General features: G+C 38.5%; 1 long non-coding RNA gene across 1 annotated transcript in view; it reads left to right on the top strand.

The window, feature by feature from the left end:
- LOC125935465 (uncharacterized) overlaps window positions 1–19,991 on the top strand; it is a 37,756-nt gene extending 17,765 nt beyond the window's left edge. The window contains exon 4 of the long non-coding RNA XR_007461684.1: window positions 19,908–19,991. This is a non-coding gene — a long non-coding RNA (uncharacterized LOC125935465). The remainder of the gene's footprint in view (window positions 1–19,907) is intronic.
- The last annotated feature ends 1,082 nt before the right edge of the window (window positions 19,992–21,073 follow it).

Genomic DNA, 21,073 nt, shown 5'->3' with positions numbered 1-21,073 from the left:
TGGTTGGGTGGGAGAGGGGTGTTTGTGGCCTGTCACCTTGCCTTATACTCCCTCATCATCCTGGATGGGTTGAAGCTTTCCCTAGCTGTAAGGTTGATGCCCTTACGTAGTAAAGAAACTATTATCCCCTTACGTAGTAAAAAACTATTAGAAAACATGTTTCCATTTGCAGTATACCTTACATAATTTCCAGTGATTTAGGCACCCACTTCACAGGGCAAATCCTACAAGTCTTAATAATGGCCTTGCAAACATTTTAGGATTATCAGTGTCCCTAGTACCCTAAGACATCAGATGAGGTTGAGAGAACTAATAGGATCCTCAAACTTAAAATCTCTAAGCTTGCTGAAAGAAACTGTTATGGAAACTGGTCTGGATCACCCAGCAGAAGAACCAAGCAGCACTCGGAGATCTTGGAAGGCAGGAGGTTTATTTTACACTGGTGTACACCAAGAGGAGATCATTTTCCAGAGGTCTGAGTCCAGAGCATCAACAGAGGGGACAATTTATAGTATGTTACTTCTGCATTCCTCATTAGTAGTGACAGTGGCAAGCGGGTAGGAAGGAAATCCTGGAAGGGGAGTCTTCAGGCAGGGACTGGAATTCCCTTAGCAGTCCTGTTGGCCATCTTGTAACAGATTTTTCCCTATCAAAACTATACTATACTGCCTTGAGTATTATCTCTAGCTCTGCTGAATATTCACAGCACCCTCTTTGGGAAACATAAATTCACGCCATATGAGATAGTCACCCTTAGACCATTGTGTGTTGGCATACAACCTTCTGTTGGTCCTCTGTTATCCCCTGCTAATATAACCAGCTACTGTAGATCTTTAATGTCTTATGCTAAAGCCTATCATTAACAGGTTAAAGCTTTACCTGACCTCAGTTCAAAAGATCCTATTGGTCATAGGCTAGGGCCTGGATACTGGGTATTTTTTTTCATCTTTGTTTTTTTTTTTAATGAAATTTATTGTCAAATTGGTTTCCATACAACACCCAGCGCTCATCCCAACAGGTGCCCTCCTCGATGCTCATCACCCACTTTCCCCTCCCCCCAACCACCCATCAACTCTCAGTTTGTTCTCAGTATTTAAGAGTCTCTTGTGGTTTGCCTCCTTCCCTCTCTGTAAGTTTTTTTCCCCCTTACCCTCTCCCATGGCCTTCTGTTAAGTTTCTCAGGATCCACGTAACAGTGAAAACATATGGTATCTGTCTTTCTCTGTATGGCTTATTTCACTTAGCATAACACTCTCCAGTTCCATCCACGTTGCTACAAAGGGCCATATTTCATTCTTTCTCATTGCCAAGTAGTATTCCATTGTGTATATAAACCACAATTTCTTTATCCATTCATCAGTTGATGGACATTTAGGCTCTTTCCATAATTTGGCTATTGTTGAATGTGCTGCTATAAACATTGGGGTACAAGTGCTCCTATGCATCAGAACTCCTGTATCCCTTGGGTAAATTCCTAGCAGTGCTATTCCTGGGTCATAGGGTAGATCTATTTTTAATTTTTTGAGGAACCTCCACACTGTTTCCCAGAGCGGCTGCACCAGTTTGCATTCCCACCACAGTGCAAGAGGGTTCCTATTTCTCCACATCCTCGCCAGCATCTATAGTCTCCTGATTTGTTCATTTTAGCCACTTTGGCATGAGATGGTATGGTTTTGATTTGTATTTCCCAGTGTATCAGTGTATCACTGTGGTTTTGTATCAGTGTGGTTTTGATTTGTATTTCCCAGTGACATTGAACGTCTTTTCATGTGCCTGTTAGCCATTTGGATGTCTTCTTTAGAGAAGTGTCTATTCATGTTTTCTGCCCATTTCTTCACGGGATTATTTGTTTTTCAGGTGTGGAGTTTGGTGAGTTCTTTATAGATTTTGGATACTAGCCCTTTGTCTGATATGTCAAGGACAAATGTCTTTAAAGCCTACTAAGTACTGAGCACTTTGTACCAGGTATCACAATATATTATAAATATTATTTTTTATTCAATTCCCAGTGCACACTATTCAACCTGTTCAACCAAAAAGCCATTGATTCATCTTCGACTTTTCTTCTCCTTTCGTGATACACATGCAATCCCTTAAATATCACCTCTATCTTTAATATGTATACCAAATGCAATCATTTCTTATTACTTTAACCATAACCACTCTCATCCAAACTACTATAACCTCTCTCCTGAATAAATGCAATAGTTCCTTAGCAGTGCTTTCCTCTACCTTTCCGCCTCTATAGTCTATTCTTCATGAAGGAACCAGAAGTGATCCTCCATGGTCTCCCTCATAGCAAAATCCTGAAGTCCTTGCCTCAGACTGCAAGGCCCTCCATGCTCTGGCATATGGCTTCTTCATCTGCTAAACCTCTCCATCCTTCCTTGTCCATTCCAATAACCTGTCCTTTACTATTCCTCAAAAACATCAACTATTCTTCATCCCTAGGTAGTTTATATTTATTATTCCTTGTGCTTGAAATGCTTTTCTTTATTGCATTCAGGACTGTACTCAAAAGTCACTTACCAAAAAAGGGCATTCATGTTCTTTCTCTATAAAATACTATATTCCAGGGGGCGCCTGGGTGGCTCAGTCGGTTGAGCGTCCGACTTCAGATCAGGTCACTATCTCACGGTTCATGAGTTCGAGCCCCGCGTCAGGCTCTGGGCTGATGGCTCAGAGCCTGGAGCCTGCTTCCGATTCTGTGTCTCCCTCTCTCTCTGCCCCTCCCCCATTCATGCTCTGTCTCTCTCTGTCTCAAAAAAAAAAAAAAAAAAAAATACTATATTCCAGCATTTTCTATACCCTTAGACTGGTTTATTTCTCTTCACAGAAGCTAATCAGAAATAACTGCTCTTCCTGTCTTTTGTAAAAATCTAAGTGAGACTATGCTCAGGGCTTATGATGACAATACGAGTAACTTCTGAAAACAAAACAAAACAAAACAAAACAAAACATTGGTAAAGGGAAGAAAAAGACAAAAGTCTGGTTAGGAGAACTGAGTACTACCCTCACAAACAGTAACTCTAAGAAAGAATTAGAACTCAGAATTGATGGTTCTGTGGTGTACCAAAGAGGACCAGGATTCCTGAACCCCCGGGTGGCACAAAAGCAGAAAATTGTCATCTTTTTAACAAAGCACTGTGCATGTGGACAAACATCTACATACTATTAGCAATGATCATGACAAAGTCAAAGTTAGAGGCCTTCCTTCTGTTTTTCTGGGGTCTTTGATGACTCAGTCCCCATGATGACTGAGAGCAAATTTCTCACCACAGCAGGAAAGAGGGTCTAAGTCAGATTTAATTTGAATAAAAATTTTCAGAAATGTTATTTCTTGCTTACCAGGCTTTAGATTCAACTTAATACCCATAAATTGGATCATCTTTCTTCTCTTCTTCAAATATTTAAATGATTCCATACTAAAGTTTGTAGTTTTTTTCTCTGTTCTCTGCTCTCTTTTCTCACAACTTGGTGGCTTTCATTAGTGATATACTTGGATTCCTTTCTCTTCATTTTTTTTTTTTTTGGTCTATTACTGGTTTTTTATTTGTGGTTACCATTAGGTTTAAATATAACAGCTTATGCATATAGCATTCTATATTAAGTTAATGGTCACTTAAGTTTGGAACCATTCTACAAGCAATAGAGTTTTACTCCTCTCCCCTACATTTAAGGTATATGATGCATAACTCACATCCTTTTATTTTTTGAAACCCTTCACTGATTTTATAGACTTAATTTTACTGCTTTTGTGATTCCTGCTTTTCTTTCTCCAGTTTATAGTCTTTTTTCCACTCAGAGTCCCCTTTAACTTTGTTGTAAGACTGGCTAAATGGTGATAAATGCCTTTAACTTTGGTTTGTCTGGAAAATTCTTTAAAAAAATTTTTTTTTAATGTTTATTTATTTTTGAAAGACAGAGAGAGACAGAGAGTGAGAAGGGGAGGGTCAGAGAGAGACAGAGACACAAATTCTAAAGCAGATTCCAGGCTCTGAGATGTCAGCACAGAACCTTACATGGGGCTCAAACTCACGAGCCATGAGATCATGACCTGAGCCAAAGTCGGACACAACTGACTGAGCCACCCAGGTGCCCCTGTCTGGAAAACTCTTTATCTCTCCCTCTATTCAGAATGATAGCCTTGCTGGAGTATTCTTGGTTGCAGGTTTTTCACTTCTAGCACTTCAAATATATCATTTCACTTCCTTCTGGCCTGCAAAGCTTCTGCTGAAATTTCAGCTGATAGCCTTATGGGGTTTCCCTTGTGTATAACTGTCTTCTTTTCTCTTGCTGATTAAAAAAAAAACTCCTTGCCATTGCTTTTTGCCATTTTAATTACTGTGTGTCTTGCTATGGAACTTTCTGGGTTCACTTTGTAAAGGTCTCTCTGTGCCTCTTGGATCTGGATGTCTGTTCCCTTCCCTAGATTTGGGAAGCTTTTAGTTTTTATTTCTTCAGATAAATTTTCTGTCCCCCTTTCTCTCTCTTCTCCTTATGGAATCCCTTTAATGCAAATGTTATTATACTTGATGGTGTCACTGAATTCACTTAATTTATTTTTATTATTATTACTTTTCTCTCTTTTATTCAGCTTGATTTGCTCCATTACTCTGTTCTCCAGCTGCTGACACATTTTCTGTTTCCTGTAGTCTACTGTTTATTCCACCTAGTGTATTTTTCATTTTAGTTATTGAGTTCTTCATCTCTGATTGGTTCTTTTTATGTTTCCTACCTCTTTTGTTAAGGGTCTGAGTCCTCCACTCTTTTCTCAATCCAATGAGTATCTTTATGACCACTACATTAAATTCCATATCAGGCATATTACATATCTTCATTTCATTTAGGTCTGTTGTTGTAATTTTGTCTTGTTCATTTGGGATATATTTTTCTGTCTCCTTAATTTGTCTAAATCTCTGCATCTGGTTTTATAAGTTAAGAAAGTGCCTCCTGATCTTGAAAGTATGAGAAAGACACCCTGTAGCATCCTGCAGGGCAGTGTCCCCTCTTCACCAGAACCTGGCATTTTAGGGGTGTCTCCTATGTGTGTTGCCTGAGACCTGCTGTTGTGGCTGAGTCATATTTGCCTTCAGTTATCTGCCATCGCTCTTTTGCCTGCCAGGAGCAGGATTTGGTCCCTATGTCGTTAGCGAGCTAGTCTAAAGCTAAACTGGACTTGATTTGGGTCAGACTAGGCGTTTGCCAGAGCTGCTGTAGAACCAAAGTGCAAGGTGTTCTCACTGTGTTGTCCCCTGAGAAGTTTTCATTGGTGGGTGGGGCCTGCAGTCATATCAGATGTCTGGCCCCAGCCCACTGTTGGGGCTACAGGTGAGTTGGTGTGTGTGGTTTTCTTCCATTCTCTTCTGGGCAAGATAATTTGGGGTGGTGCTGAACTCTGTTGGGACTGCTTGCATACTGCCATGCCTGTGTGGCACTGCTTTGGACAGACTACTGCAGAGGCCAGGTTGGAGTGGGTGCATCAGCAGAAGAGTGTGGAGGTGGGGCCTGCAGTTAGCAAGCTAGGTGGAGAGTGTTTGTGCTATGCTGGTTCCTGCAGATATACAGGCTGGGGGACAGGGGAAGGAAATGACACCCACCAGCTCTTTGTTCCTAGATAAGTCACCTAAAGATCCTTGCCCCTCCAGCACATTCTCTGAGATTAATAAACAAATATCCCTCCCATACACCCCAGGTATTTTCAAACTGCTGCTTCAGCGAGGCTGTATGTTATGCTGTCTTTTTAAGGCCAGGGACTCTCATCTTTCAGCTTTCCCAGAGCCAAGCCCACTGATATTTAAAGTTCCAGTTGTTAAGCCCCACTAGTTTTAAGAACTCAGAAGTTAAGGGGCACCGGGTGGCTCAGTTGGGGGTGCCTGGCGTGGGGGTCTTCTCTTCTCTACGTCTGCAGTGTCCCTCTCTTTCCGGGGACAGTCTCACAGATCAGTTTGGCTCAGGACTGCATCTCTACCCTTGCTATTCTTTTTGATGTAGTCTCTTCTCTACATTTAGCTATGGAGAGTCTGTTCTGTCAGTTTTGGGTCATTTTCTGGCTACTTACACTGATGTAGGTATTATCTAGCTGTATCTATGGGATGACATGAGCCTAGGACCCTCCCACTTAGTCATCTTTGCTGGAATTCCCATAGCATATTTTGAATAAAATATAAAGTCCTGATCATAGTCTTCAAGACTCTGCATGACCTTGCCCTTTTTTAACATTCTAACTTCATCTGTCCCCATGTTCCCCTCTCTCCCTGTGTACCATACTTCTCTTTCAGTTATTCAAAAACGTCAAGCTCTCTTATAACTCATTTTGTTCCCTTTACCTACAATGCTATTTCCCCTCCTCTCTTCACACTCGGATTCATTCTAATCCTTAGGTTTCAACTTATATGTCACTGTCACAAGGAGGCCTTCCTTGAACATCCTATCTCAAAATCCTGTCCCAAGATTCTCCATCACTCTACTTCTTTGATTTCTATTAGCAAAATGTAGAGTTTTTCAGTTTGAATAAATAAAGCAAGATCTAAATACGTACTGCACACAAAAAACACACTAAAATTAAAATAATCTTAAGACAATTTTGAAAGTAAAAGAAAAGTAAAAAATATACCAGGCAAACAGCAATCATAAGAGAGCTGAAATGGTTATATTAATACCTGACAAGATATATTTTAAAACAGGAACTACTACTACAAACAAAAAGGAGTATTTCATAATGTAAACAGAGTCAGTATATCAGAAATATATCACAATTATAAATGTATACAGACTTATAGACGGCCCCCAAATATATGAAGCAACAACTGACATAGATAATTCAACAGTAGCTGGATATGTGAATACCTCATTCTTAATAACTTATAGAACACTACACAAAAACTCAGCAAGAATATAGAAGATTTGAACAATGTTACTGGAGAGTAGCAGAATATGGCACCCCAAAATATGCCATTTTGGCATAAGAATTATTTTGAGCTAAAGACACTTGAGAAACAAGAGTTGCAAGAAAGGCATTCTGACCTTTCCTTTTCTTCCTGAAAGCAGCAGATAAAACTCCCAATGGGAAAGACACCCTTCCTATACTAGGAAGAAAAAAAAAAATTCTCATCACCAAAGACTGAATAGAGGCCTAGACAAATCTATACAAACAGACCTTGTTAAAGTAACTCTTACCTTCTTTTAGTCTTCCACTTATTTTAGTTTCCCACAACTGCTACGTTGTTCAATCTGGTTTATAAGCACTTGAGCCTATCCACCTTTTGGGTCTTTATTTCCACATGGGGGCTCCCATGTAAATGTTAAGCTCTATGCTTTTCTCCCCATTACTCTGTTCTATATCAATACGATTCTCAGGCCCAGCCAGAGACCCTGAGAGGGTAGAAGTTTTAATTCCCCTACAATATCAACCAATTCAATCTGACATCTATAAAATATTCCACCAAACAGTGCTTGAATACACATTCCTTTCAAACAAGAATTCTCCAGAATATTTCATAAGCTCAATCATAAAATAAGTCTCAAAAAATTTAAAGAATGTTTACATCAAGCAAAGAATGCTTTTCAATGACATGAAATTAAATTAGAAACTAAAAGGTAGCAAAAAAGGATATCCTTTTTTTGAGGATATCCTGGATATCCTCAGATATTTGGAAATTGAAAAACATACTTCTAAAATCCATAGATCATAGAAGAATTTGCAATGGACACTAGAAAATATTTTTAATTTAATAAAAACAAAAATAAAATTTTTGAATTTGATAAAAACAAAAATAAAATCTCAAAATTTATGAGATGTAGCTTAAAGCAATACTTAAAAGTAAATTTATAGCTTTAAGAGTCTTTATCAGAAAAGTGTCAAATCAATAACCTAAGCTTCTACCTTAAGAAACTAGAAAAAGAAGGGAAAACTATACTAATGAAAGCAAGCAGAAGAAATGAAATAACAAGCATAAAAGCAGAAAACAATGAAATAGAAAACAGAAAAAAAAACAGAGAAAATAAAGGAACCCAAATGTTAAAAATAGAATAGATGAACGGATAAAGACAAGTACACACAAACATACAGGAATGAAAGAAAGAACATCACTATTGGCCATGCAGAAATTTAAGGGATTATAAGGCAATATTATAAACATCTTCATGTCAATAGAACAGACAACTTAGATAAAATGGAAAAATCCTAGAAAGGTACAATTACCAAACCAAACTCAAGAAGGTATAAAAAATCAGAGAGAAGTCTGGGAAGATGGTGGAGTATGAGGATCTTAGGCTCACCTCCTCCCACAGATACACCCAGACAACAGCCACATCACTGTAACTAACCCATAAAACGAATCTAGGACTGACAGAACAGACTCTCCACAGTTAATTGTAGAGAAGAGGCCACACTGGAAAAAAATGGTAGGAAGGGTAGAGTCCCAGGTGGGAACCAAACTAACCTATGAGATTAACTACAAACTCAAAGGATACCACAGCCATGGAGAACAGAGAGGAACAGAATCACATCAGGCACCCCAGAAATAGGAGACCTGCACTGGGAAGACAGTCCCTATAACATTTGGCTTTGAAAACCAGAGGGGCTTATCTTCTTGAGCTTTTACAATCAGTGGGGCTTGACACCAGCAACTTTAAAACTCAGCAGGCTCAGGGGCTTCCAGGTGGCTCAGTCAATTAAGCGTCTCACTTTGACTCAGGTCATGATCTCACAGCTTTAGGTTCAAGCCCCATGTCAAGCTCTGTGCCGACAGCTCAGAGCCTGGAGCCTGTTTCGGATTCTGTGTCTCCCTCTCTTTATGCCCCTCCCATGTTCATGTTCTGTCTCTCTCATTCTCTCAAAAATAAATAAACTTTAAAAAAATAATTAAAAAAAATAAAAAAAAAACTCAGTGTGCTCAGCTCTGGGAGAGCCAGAGGGCAACAGGAAATAGTTCCCACTGAAAGGAACAATCCAAATGACAGCCCTGCCTTAGTTTAAAGCTAGGTTCTCTTTTCTGCTTATTATGGATCTTTGATAAGAAATACAATTGCTGAGAAGTCTGTTTTGCTTACTGTTTGCTACGAGCATTGTGAGGCCTTTCCTGAATGTAACCCGCTGTGTAGTAGAATGGGTTGTAAAACTTCCTAAATGTAGTCTGATATGTAATGGAATGAGTGATTGTACATAAACTAACCAGCATTTCTCGCTTCTGTAAACCTGCTTGCTCAACACATTCCTCCCCTTCCCCCTTCCCCCTTCCCCCTTTTTCCTCCCGCCACAAGTAACAGACAAAGCCTTCCCGCCAAAAGACAGACAAAGGACGCCCAATCAGAGAACAACAAATGTCCTTACTTTAAAATCAACTAATCAGGCCCCTCATAATTTGAAACCTCCCCTGTGCTATTTGTCTCTGTCTATAAAAACGCTGTACCAACCCTGATCGTGGCCTCTTGCGTCACCGGCGACGAGTGCGCAGAGGACCAGGTTCTAACCTGCAATAAACGACCCTTGCCGCTTGGCTTTGACTTACGACTCTGGTGGTCTTTTGTGGGAGGTTTTGGAACTTCAGGCATTACACCACCCTTTAAGAGACAGCATAACAAACAACTCCATTGAGATATAGCAAAGCAGCAGCCATTTTAAAAGTACCTGCATTATATGGGAAGGGGATTTATTTACTAATCTCAGAACTTTGCTGGAGGGGCAGGGATCTTTAAGAGACTTCTCTGGGAACAGAAGAGCTGGTTAACATCATTTCTCTCCCCAACCCTCACCCTCCAGTGACACCTTTGGGAACCAGTGTGAACCTATCTTGCTAACACCCTGTGCCTTGTTCCCACATTCTCCTGCCGATCAGGCCCATCTAGCCTGATCCAAAGCATCTCATTCTGCAAGCATGTGAATAGCAGCACTCCAAACTGACTCTTCCTTTAGAGAGAGAAAGATAACTACACACACCAGTTTAAATGGATCCCCAGCAGTGGGCTGGATGCAAACATCTGATCTGACTGCTAGCCTGTCACCAACAAAAATCTCACAGGAGGCAGCACAAAGAGCCCTGTAGTTCAGGGTCACTGCAACCCCAACAGACAGACTGGAGCAGACATCTGGTGTCTCCACAGGCTTCACTCACCAATGAAAGCCCTTCTTGGGACAATGAAGGGAGACTGCTCTGAAGTGCCAGGTGACCACAGTTCCAAAAAATAGGCTGAGGGGAAGCATCTGGTCTGACCCAACTACAGGACCAAGACAGCCCCAGAATTTCCCTTTAACCACACACAGACCAAACCCTGCCCACAACAGGCAAAGAGGGCAATTGCAGCCAAGTTGACTGAAGGCAAATGCAGCTCAATCACAACAGAAGGGCACACACAAAACACATAGGGGACACCCCTGAAGCATCAGGTTCTGGTGAGAAGGGAACATCATGCAGGAAAGGACTACAGGACCTCTTCTTTATAAGGTCACTATTTTCAAGATGAGGAGACATAAGTGACCTTCCTAACACATGGAAACAGATGCAGAGAGTTAGACAAAATGAGGAGACAGAGGAATATGTCCCAAATAAAACAGGACAAAATAAGGCAAAACAACTAAAGGAGATGGAGACAAGCAATATGCATGGTAGAGAATTCAGAGTAATGGTCATAAAGATACTTGCTGGACTAGAGAAAAAAGTGGATGATCATAGTGACACCTTCAACAAAAAGATAGAAAATAGGAAAAAGAAGCAGAGATGAGAAGTCAATAAATGAAATTTAAAATACATTCAAGAGAATAAATAGTAGACTAGAGGAAGCACAATAATGGATCAGAGAACTGGAAGACAGAGTAATAGAAAGCAACCAAACTGAACAGCAAAAATAAAAAAAGAATAAAAACTTGAATATGTTAAGGGAACTCAGGGTATCATCAGATGTAATAACACTGGTGTTATAGGAATCCCCAAAGGAAAAGAGAATAAGGGAGCAGAAAATTTATTTGAAGAAATAATTTATTTGAAGAAAATTTCCTGAATCTGGGGAATGAAACAGAAATCCAGATCCAGGAAGCACAGAGATCCCCCAAAGAGGTCCACAGCAAGATACACAATAAGTAAAATGACCAAAAGTAGGGGTGCCTGGCTGGCTCAGAGGAGCACGTGACTATTCATCTCAGGATTGTGAGTTTGAGCCTCACATTAGATGTAAAGATTACATAAATAAATAGACTAACTTAAAAAAAAAAGACCAAAAAATAGTGATAAAGAGAGAATTTTAAAAGCAGCAAGTGAAGATAAGACAGTTAAATAGAAGGCAAACCCCATAAGGGTATCAACTGAATTTTCAGCAGAAACTTTGCAGGCCAGAAGGGAGTCGCATGATATATTCACAGCACTTAAAGGGAAAAACTTGCAGTCAAGAATATTCTGTCAAGCCTATCATTCAGAATAGAAGGAGAGATAAACAATCTGCCAGGAAAACAAAAGTTGAAGGAATTCATTCACTAAACCAGTCTTTCAAGAAACTTAAATAAAAGGTAATTCTTTGAGTGGAAAGAAAAGACCATAAACAGGAGTAAGAAAATTAGGAAAGGAAAAAATTTCAGAGGTACATATAAACATAACAAAAATAATAATCACTTATAAGCCAGTCCAGAAGTTATAGCACAAAAGCAATAAAATAACTCAAAAGATTTACAAAATAATAGGATGTAAATAAAGTGTGACATCATGTACATAAAACGTGGGAGAGGAGTGCAAATTTAGTGATTTAGAATGGGTTCAAATTTTAGCAACCATCATCTTAATATATATGGACTGCTTAATATAGACTGTACAGAATGTTATATATAAATGTAAAGGTAACCAGAAATCAATAACCTGTAGTAGACAAGCAGAAAATAAAGAGAAAGGAATCCAAGCATAGCACTAAAGAAAGCCATTACACCACAAGGGAAGAGAACAACAAAGGAACAGATAGAAACTACGAAAACAACTATAAGGTAACAACATGGTAATAAGTGCATACCTATCAATAATTACTTTGAATGTAAATGGACTAAGTGCTCCAATAAAAATATAGGCACCAGGAAGATTATTATCATTACTAAAAGCAGGGTAATTCCCAATGTTTGGAGTGTACTTTGGAGCTATAGTCCCCAAGACCCCCCCCCCAAAAAAAATCAAAATCAAATAAGTCAAAGAAAGACTCCAGTGAAGGAGTCACCCTTTTAATTCAAGCAGCTTAATCTGTGATCTTAGGTAAGTGACTTTCAACTTCCCCAGCAGAGTGAATCCAGACACAGCAGGTAGTGTTAGCCACACCACAGACACATCCTTGCTCAGCTAAAAGATAATCAAGAGTTGTTCTATTATTAATAACAACTTTGGCCAGAGAGTCTAGAGAATCTTTATTGGGAAGCTATTGTCCTAGCACGAGATGCTGCAGTATCTTCAACAATAAAGGAGAGGGTTTGTTTTGTTTTTAATGTTTATTTATGTTGAGAGAGAGTGAGTGCACAAGCATGGCAGGGACGGGGCAGGGGGAATGAGAGAGAGAAAGAGAGAGAGAGAATATTCCAAGCAGGCTCCACACTCAGTGCACAGCCCAACTTGAGGCTTGATCTCATGATTACAAGATCCTGACCTGAGCCAATATCAAGAGTTGCATGCTTAACCGACTGAGCCACCCAGGTACCCAAGGAGAGAGTTTTGATCATATTTTCATTTTCACTTACTCCTAACCAGGGAACACGGCCCTGTCAAAGGAAGCAAATCCTTAATCATGAATGCCTCCTGGTAGTTCCTTTCTAATTTGACAATGTAGATCCAGGAAAGTTGGTCATTGAGATGTCTAGTTTCCTTGTGAAAAGTTTCTTTGTGAAAAGTTAGTTAGATAACCTAAGAAGCATTGCTCAGCTATCTTCCCACAACCTAGGCATTCATAGACCCAAGAATAATAACCACCATAGACATAGACAAACCCTGTCAGGGCACAAATCATTCCCATTAGGGTGGTAGGATTTCTGTGTTTATCTATTCAAGCAAGAGATCAGGTTTTCAGTGCATATGTGGAGAAAATCTAGCCTGAAAGAATGAGTCATTCTCAATACTTTGCAAAGATAGGTGGTGCTGGTGACAACTCTTAGAGAGTTGTGGCAAATCTGATAGATAATCCTGAGAAAATGGGGTGCAAGTGTACTAAGATTTATATAAGGAGTTGTATCTAATTGGGTGCATACAGTTATAACTGAAGAAAGGTAAAATAAAGCACAAGTTGTTCTGGCCATCAAAGGTGAACTTGGTAAGAGACTACTAATGGGGTTCGACTATAGTTTATGGTGACATTAGGAAAAGAAATTCATTACAGGGTGGACCAGGGCGGTCTCTAGCACCATGGACAGATCAAAATTTTTGATGACAAATCCAATAGGCTGGAAGGTTACCCCCCTTAGCAATGGTCTGGGAGACACAAATGAGCAAGTTCTCTTTCCAGGCCAATTACAGAGTAAAGGAAAGGAAGACAAGAAAAGATTCTGTTTAATTGAAGTATGAAATGTTGTTCTGGCATCTATGGCAGAAGCAGTCTACCTTGATGTCAGCTTCTCCTCTCCCTTGTCTATGTGATTTGGAGGTCTCCAGCATCTCTACACACTAGATGTCAGGTGGAGACTCCTCAGCTGTGAGATGATTATCGAAGGCTCCATGCTCCCACAGTCATAGGGCTCAGTGCTCTAATCCATCAGTGTCAATGGTCAGGAGAACTTGGTAAGGTCATTTTCAGTGGGGCTCAAGAGCTGTTTTACTTCGATGATGTTCTCAAAATACCTAGTCTCTGGACAACCTGGGAGAAATGGACAAATTCCTAAACACCCACACACTTCCAAAACTCAAGCAGGAAGAAATAGAAAACTCGAATAGACCATAACCAGTGAAGAAATTGAATCAGTTGTCAAAAATCTCCCAACAAATAAGAGCCCAGGACCAGATGGCTTCCCTGGGGAAGTCTACCAGACATTTTAAGCAGAGATAATACCTATCCTTCTCAAGCTGTTCCAAAAAATAGAAAGGGAAGGAAAACTTCCAGACTCATTCTATGAAGCCAGCATTACTTTGATTCCTAAACCAGACAGAGACCCAGTAAAAAAAGAGAACTACAGGCCAATATCCCTGATGAATATGGATGCAAAAATTCTCAACAAGATACTAGCAAATCGAATTCAACAGCATATAAAAAGAATTATTCACCATGATCAAGTGGGATTCATTCCTGGGCTACAGGGCTGGTTCAACATTCGCAAATCAATCAATGTGATACATCACATTAATAAAAGAAAAAATAAGAACCATATGATCCTGTCAACTGATGCAGAAAAAGCCTTTGACAAAATTCAGCATCCTTTCTTAATAAAAACCCTCGAGAAAGTCGGGACAGAAGGAACATACTTAAACATCATAAAAGCCATTTATGAAAAGATCACAGCTAATATCATCCTCAATGGGGAAAAACTGAGAGCTTTCCCCCTGAGATCAGGAACACGACAGGAATGTCCACTCTCACTGCTGTTGTTTAACATAGTGTTGGAAGTTCTAGCATCAGCAGTCAAACAAAAGGAAATCAAAGGCATCAAAATTGGTAAAGATGAAGTCAAGCTTTCACTTTTTGCAGATGACATGATATTATACATGGAAAATCTGATAGACTCCACCAAAAGTCTGCTAGAACTGACACATGAATTCAGCAAAGTCGCAGGATACAAAATCAACGTACAGAAATCAGTTGCATTCTTATACACTAATAATGAAGCAGCAGAAAGACAAATAAAGAAACTGATCCCAATCACAATGGAACCAAGAAGCATAAAATACCTAGGAATAAACCTAACCAAAGATGTAAAAGATCTGTATGCTGAAAACTATAGAAAGCTGATGAAGGAAATTGAAGAAGATACAAAGAAATGGAAAAACATTCCATGCTCATGGATTAGAAGAATAAATATTGTTAAAATGTCAAAACTACCCAAAGCTATCTACACATTCAATGCAATCCCAATCAAAATTGCACCAGCATTCTTCTTGAAGCTAGAACAAGCAATCCTAAAATTTGTATGGAACCACAAAAGACCCTGAATAGCCAAAGTAATATTGAAGAAGAAGACCAAAGCGGGAGGCATCACATTCCCAGACTTTAGCCTCTACTACAAAGCTGTAACCATTAAGACAGCATGTATTGGCACAAAAACAGACACATAGACCAATGGAATCGAATAGAGACTCCAGAATTGGACCCACAAAAGTATGTCCAACTAATCTTTGACAAAGCAGGAAAGAATATCCAGTGGACAAAAGACATTTGTCTCTTTAACAAATGGTGCTGGGAGAACTGGACAGCAACATGCAGAAGGATGAAACTAGACCACTTTCTTACACCACTCACAAAAACTCAAAATAGATAAAGGACCTGAATGTGAGACAGGATACCATCAAAACCCTAGAGGAGAAAGCAGGAAAAAAACTCTCTGACCTCATCCCCAAAGGCACATCCTCTGACACATCCCCAAAGGCAAGGGAATTAAAAGCAAAAATGAACTACTGGGACCTCATGAAGATAAAAAGCTTCTGCACTGCAAAGGAAACAATCAACAAAACTAAAAGACAGCCAACGGAATGGGAAAAGATATTTGCAAATGACATATCGAAAAAAGGGCTAGTATCCAAAATCTGAAACTCCACACCTGAAACTCCACACCTGAAAAACAAATAACCCAGTGAAGAAATAGGCAGAAGACATGAATAGACACTTTTCTAAAGAAGACATCCAGATGGCTAACAGGCACATGAAAAGATGCTCAACTTCGCTCTTCATCAGGGAAATACAAATCAAAATCACACTGAGATACCATGTTCATGCCAGTCAGAGTGGCTAAAATGGACAAATCAGGAGACTATAGATGCTGGAGAGGATGTGGAGAAACGGGAACCCTCTTGCACTGTTGGTGGGAATGCAAACTGGTGCAGCCACTCTGGGAAACAGTGTGGAGTTTCCTCAAAAAATTAAAAATAGATCTACCCTATGACCCAGCAATGGCACTGCTAGGAATTTACCCAAGGGATACGGGAGTGCTGATGCCTAGGGGCACTTGTACCCCAATGTTTATAGCAGCACTCTCAACAATAGCCAAATTATGGAAAGAGCCTAAATGTCCATCAACTGATGACTGGATAAAGAAATTGTGGTTTATATACACAATGGAATACTACTTGGCAATGAGAAAGAATGAACTATGGCCTTTTGTAGCAACATGGATGGAACTGGAGAGTGTTATGCTAAGTGAAATAAGTCATACAGAGAAGGCCAGATACCATATGTTTTCACTCTTATGTGGATCCTGAGAAACTTAACAGAAGACCATGGGGGAGGTTAAGGGGGGAAAAAAACTTACAGAGAGGGAAGGAGGCAAACCATTAGAGACTCTTAAAAACTGAGAGTAAACTGAGGGTTGATGGGACATGGGAGGGAAGGGAAAATGGGTGATGGGCATTGAGGAGGGCACCTGTTGGGATGAGCACTGGGTGTTGTATGGAAACAAATTTGCCAATAAATTTCATATTTAAAAAATAATAAAATGCAAACAAAAATAAAAAATAAAAATTTAAATATTCAAATAAGTAGCTAATTAGACAGTAATAATATCATCATAGAAATTAGGAAATATTTATCATCATAGAAATTAGGAATATAGTGGAATGAATATAACAAAAATATTATATATCAAAACTTGAGGATGCATCTAGATTATCATAAAAAGATTTATATTGTATGATTCCACTTATGTGAGGTATCTAGAATAGTGAGATTCATAAATACAGAAAGTTGAATGGTGGTTGCCAGGGGCCAGCAGGAGAGAGGAAAATGGGGAGTTCTTGTTCAATGGATGTAGTTTCAGTTTTATAAGATGTAAAATTCTGGCGATTGGTTGCACATCAGTGTGAACATAGGTAACTTTAATGAACTGCACACTTCAAAATGGTTAAGATGGTAAATTTTATATGTATTTTATCACAACTCTAATTTTTTTAATTAATAGAGGATTTTATGAACAACTGTATCTAATAATTTTAAAAAGTTAAATGAAATATCTTAGAAAAATATAAATTACCAAATCTGAAAACATGAGTAGACATATAATTCTTAAAGATGTAATGCAAAAACTTACTTCTGCCAAAAAAAGATAGTAATCACCGTTACTTTGGTTCCTACCTTCTGTCCCGATTGGCTTCTACCCGTCTCATCTTTCATCTCATCAGCCTAATGAAGAGTTGATAGGGCAGGTTGAATGCTGTTATCTCTTCATGTGGTCTCTAGTCACTTGGAGCTTTAAATCCCCTTGCTCCCCTACACCCACCCTCTGTTTCAGCCAGTCTGATCTCATCAGTTTTTCCCTAGTAGTCTCTGCTTTGAAATTGTCTTCATACAGCTTCTACCTAGAAACCTATGTTTTCACTTATTTTTCCAGTTGTCTATTTTTAGGGTCCATTTAAAATCTAGGCTGCTCACAAGCCTTGATAAGATTTAGAAAGCTGTCCCACTTCCTAGTTCATGCTCAAAAAATGTGGACTTGAAAGTTCACATGCTTACTTTGAAATTAGTCATTTTACCGTGTCTTGTATTGGTCTTTCCTAATTGTCAGCTGTTCCATGTATTCTCCTTGGGGTCTTGAGTGGTACCTGGACAGTTAGGGCATGAATCCAGGGTTCTTGAGGTTGGAGTAGAAAGGGACTGTTGCTTTATTAAGAATGCTCACCTCTTCAGCTGGCTGGAGAAGACCAGACTCCAGTGCAGGTTCTGTGTCGGCTTGTTGCTTCCCTAGGGTTCTGCTTACAACTTGAATGCCCAGTTACTGGTACTCTTCCCACAATGTATAGTCAGCTGCCTGACCTATTGAGACCCGTTGGTAGTATCCTGGCTTGCTTTCTTTTCTTTTTTATTTTCTTTTCTCTTTTCTTTCCTCTTTTCTTTTCCTTTTCTTTTCTTTTTTCTTTTCTTTTTAGAGACGGTGAGAGCTCAGGGAGGGGGGCACGTAAAACGGGAGGAAGAGAATTCCAAGAAGGTTCCAGCAGAGCCTGACGCAGGTCCCGACCCCATGACCCTGAGATTCTAACCTGAGTCAAAATCAAGAGTTGAACGCTCAACCAACCGAGCCACCCAGACACCTCTCCTGGCTGTATTAACAATTATATATTTTTTCAAGTTTATTTATTTATTTTGAAAGAGAGAATGCTCATGGTTTGGGAGGCAGAGAGAGAGAGAGAGAGAGAGAGAGAGAGAGAATCCCAAGCAGGCTCCACACTGTCAATGCAGAGACCAATGCAGGGCTTAAACTCACAAACTCTGAGATAATGACCTGAGCCAAAGTCGGATGCTTAACTGACTGAGCCAGCAAAGCATCCCATATTTCTAAGTATAGATGAAAAAACCATACATTCACATTACAAACAAAATGAGGACTATTCAGAAATATTTTAAATTAGAGATGCTTTTGGTAGAAGGTAATACCTTAAACAAAATATGTAATGTCACATGTAAAAAGAAATCCCAAGTTCAGGCAATTTTAGGGCTAGTTTATTGAGGCTCAACAATGTTATGAACTCAGGATGTTTTTCTTTTCTCTCTGCTTCTTTTAACATATCTGCTTCTCTTCAGATTAACTATCTTCAACCAAGATGTCTTTAATAGTTTTAGGTGTCATATTTAGACATAGCACAATATACAGCTAAAGAGTTATTGTTTACTTTTATTTATAACATTGAACAAACATTTTCTGATGTCTCTCAGTAAGCCTATGTCTTGACCTAAATTGGATTACTTGCCCATTACAAAACAAATGACTGGCCAGCGGAACAGCACCACTATGATTAGCTTAGAGCCTTGGACTGCTCAGTACATGATCAGTTGATGACCCTAGAATTCCTTGAAGCAAATTGCTCTGTGGAAGAGGGTGGATGCCTGAACTGAGTTATTTTTTTAGGAAGCTGGAAGGGGATTACCAGCATGACAGCAGAGTTGGCAACAACATGACAGTTGTAGGAATAAAGACAGTAGAAAGCATTCATAATCTACTCAGTGGAGACAATCATGATGTCTTTGTACAGACTTTTTAAAAAATTTTTGTGTACAAAAAATATCTATTTCTTTTAACCAAATTTAGTTAAATTAAGTTTTGACCAAAATTGGATTGTAATATTTTTTTATAATATGACTTGGTAGCTGTTGCCTTTCTGTTAGTGAATATGGGTTTCATCATTATTTTAATGTTGCCATATTTTATTAAATATGTATGTCATAATTTAATAAATTTTCTTTCCTTGAACATTTTAAATATTTAGAAAATGCTTCAGTGAACAATTTGTTAAAACATCTTTGCACACTTTATTTTTTCCTGGAGGGAAAGACATAGGAATAAAATTGCTAGAATCTGGACTTGTGGTGTTCTTTCAGAAAGATTATATGTAGCTGACAGTGTGTGGATGTACTTACCTTCTTTCCAACCTGATCAACTAGATATTAGTGATGTGTTTACTGATCTGTGAGGCAATTATAGCTTAGTCATTAAAAGCATTGGTTTTGGGGGTTTACCTACCTGGGATTATATCATAACTCTATTATTTACCAGTTGTATGACTTTGGGAAGTCATATAACTTAACTTCTCTGAGCTGGTTTTATCTGTAAAGTTGGAGGCGGGGAGGGTGTTCATACTTGATTAGTATTGATAGTTGGGAAGATTAATGGACATAATGTTTTTAATTCCTTATTCTAGGCCCTGGTACATAATAAAGTCAGAATATTTGAGATGTGCTTTTAAAATTTATTATAAAATAAAATATCTTAATTTTGAATTAACTATTTTTACTTTCTCATTTTTTTCCCTGAACAAATCCCATAGCTGGGCTGAGAAAAGAGATGCATTGAAACTTGTAACATCTGAAGATAAGGAAGACTTGGGAAACTTAGTGGATGTGTACTGAAGCATCTAAATAAATTTAGTGCTGAAGCATCTAAATAAAGATTGGTTATTACTGGAGAGCTTTGTCCTTCAGGACCCATCCATTGGTGAGCTGGGTTGTGTGTGTCTGGGTGCATGTGCGCTTTTGCATTAGCACACTTGGGTGTATGTGTGTACATGTGCACGCTTGGGTGTACACATGTTTATGTGAGCTTTCCCTCATATTTCTGAATCTTTTTCTGAGCTTGTGAAGGTATTTAAGAATGTTTTCCTTGAAACTTTATTATATCTCACGAATCAAACTATCAATACGTCGAGAATTTTTTAGAGACTGGTATTTGATGTATTTTTATTTCTTTAATGTTTATTGGTCTCTTTAAGCTTCCTATTTCTTCTTCTACCAGCTTTTCTCATTTTGTATTTTCTAGTGTCTAAAATTCATTAGCCTATATCAGTTCTTATATTTATTCCTTTATGATATTAAATATCCTTAGTATTATTGGTTATTTTCATTCTTAATTCATTGCTGATTTATCTTTTATTTTCTTGGCCATTTTGACTATTTTAAAATATATTCTTAAAGAATCATCTCTTGCATATGCATAACATAAAATATATTTATGCATAACATATATGCATATATAATAAATATATTGCATAATAAATAATATGCATAACATAATATTTATCTTTTTAACCATTTGTGAATGTATAACACAGTGGCATTAAATACACTCACAAGACAGTGGTATACTCATTACCACTGCCTATTCCAAAACTTTTTAAATATAATCTTTAGCATAAACTATATAACAATTAAAAACAATAACTCTCCATTCTTCTACTAGTCCCTGGCAACTGCTATTCTGGTTTCTGTCTCTGAATTTGACTATTATATGTAACTTACTTAAGCGGAATCATGCAATATTTGACCTTTTGTGTCTGGCTTATTTCAGTGAGTATGTTTTCAAGTGTCATCCATGTTGACAAAATTTCCTTATTTTCTATGAATTGAACAGCATTCTATTGTGTATATGCCACATTTTGTTTATACATTCATCTGCTAATAGACACTTGGACTCTTTCTCCCTTTTGGCTACTGTGAA

The sequence above is a fragment of the Panthera uncia genome (genome assembly GCF_023721935.1).
Source record: "Panthera uncia isolate 11264 chromosome A1 unlocalized genomic scaffold, Puncia_PCG_1.0 HiC_scaffold_17, whole genome shotgun sequence".
Taxonomy (NCBI): Eukaryota; Metazoa; Chordata; class Mammalia; order Carnivora; family Felidae; genus Panthera; species Panthera uncia.
The sequence above is the reverse complement of the archived record's forward strand: the minus strand, read 5'-3'. Positions and strand labels throughout refer to the sequence as shown.